We start from the raw sequence: 1219 nt of genomic DNA on the forward strand, positions 1-1219 counted from the left end.
AGACATCGAGCTTTAAAATGATACCGATCTTGTCAGGATTCGTCGCCTCTGTCGAAAGTTTTTGCAAGACATACAGACATACATACCTACATACATATTTTTTCAAAGGCTTCCTTCAGTTTTGACAGACTATGGATACCCACAAAGGGGTGCCTGCACGTTAATTTTTGTGGCAATAGTTGCGCAACCCCCAACCACACCTCCCCTGAGTCGACATTGTTGAATACCAGTGGCAAGTGGAGGTTTCAGGACGACTGGAAACAATGCCGAGATAAGCGGAGAGCATATACAGCGCCTAGAATTCCCAAATGGTCACCCATCTGGTACTAGTCAGGCTCAACGTTGCTTAACTTTGGTGATTTGACGAGAACCGGTGTATCAACGTGATTATGCCATATACATACACACATACATACATACATACATTTAAACAGACACGTGAGATGTATATAATAGATTATGACATCCTGTGGTATCATTAAAACATTAACTTTCATTATTTGGGAAGGTTTATTCGTTTGATTTGTTGGACTGTGTTTGAGTGAAAAACAAGAATTGAAAGTTTTGGGGCTGTCACAGGTCAGCCAGTGGTTATCTTTTGTGAAGATTGTCTATGCTAGAGTGTCCAGTGGACAGGACAGAAAAGAGAGAGAGAGAGAGAGAGAGAGAGAGAGAGAAAGACAGAGAGATAGAGACATAGAAACAAAAAGACAGACAGAGAGAGACAGAGAGACAGGCAGAGAGACTAAGAGAGAGAGAGAGAGACAAAGAGAGACAGAGAGAGACAGAGAAAGTGACAGAGAGAGAGAGAGAGAGAGAGAGAGAGAGAGAGAGAGATACACACACAGATACAGAGAGACGAAGAGAGAGAGAGAGAGAAAGGCAGAGACAGAAAGAGAAAGAGATAGAGTGATAGAGACAAAGAGAGAGAGAGAGAAAGAGAGATAGAGAGACAGAGAGTGTGACAGAGACAGAGAGAGTGAGAGAGAGAAAGATAGAGAGAAACAGGTGGACAGAGAGAGAAAGAGAAAGAGAGAGAGAGAGAGAGACAGACAGACAGGAAGCGAGTTTTTTTCGATGCTTACCGGGTTCTTTCTGCTGACCGACAGTGATTTCCAAAAGGGCTTAAATAAAATTCCTTAGAAAGACAGATGGAATCAATGCACATCTAATTGTTGAGAGTGTGACCAATTCGTTCAATGGGGGGGGGGGGCATTAA

At 42.7% G+C, this 1219-nt stretch overlaps 1 pseudogene; it reads right to left on the reverse strand.

Moving 5' to 3' along the window:
• Positions 1 to 283: 283 nt before the first annotated feature.
• Positions 284 to 400, reverse strand: LOC145246192 (5S ribosomal RNA; annotated as a pseudogene).
• Between the last annotated feature and the right edge of the window lie 819 nt (positions 401 to 1219).

The sequence above is a fragment of the Euprymna scolopes genome, chromosome 23 (assembly GCF_053919585.1).
Source record: "Euprymna scolopes isolate OS-2025 chromosome 23, ASM5391958v1, whole genome shotgun sequence".
Classification (NCBI taxonomy): domain Eukaryota; kingdom Metazoa; phylum Mollusca; class Cephalopoda; order Sepiida; family Sepiolidae; genus Euprymna; species Euprymna scolopes.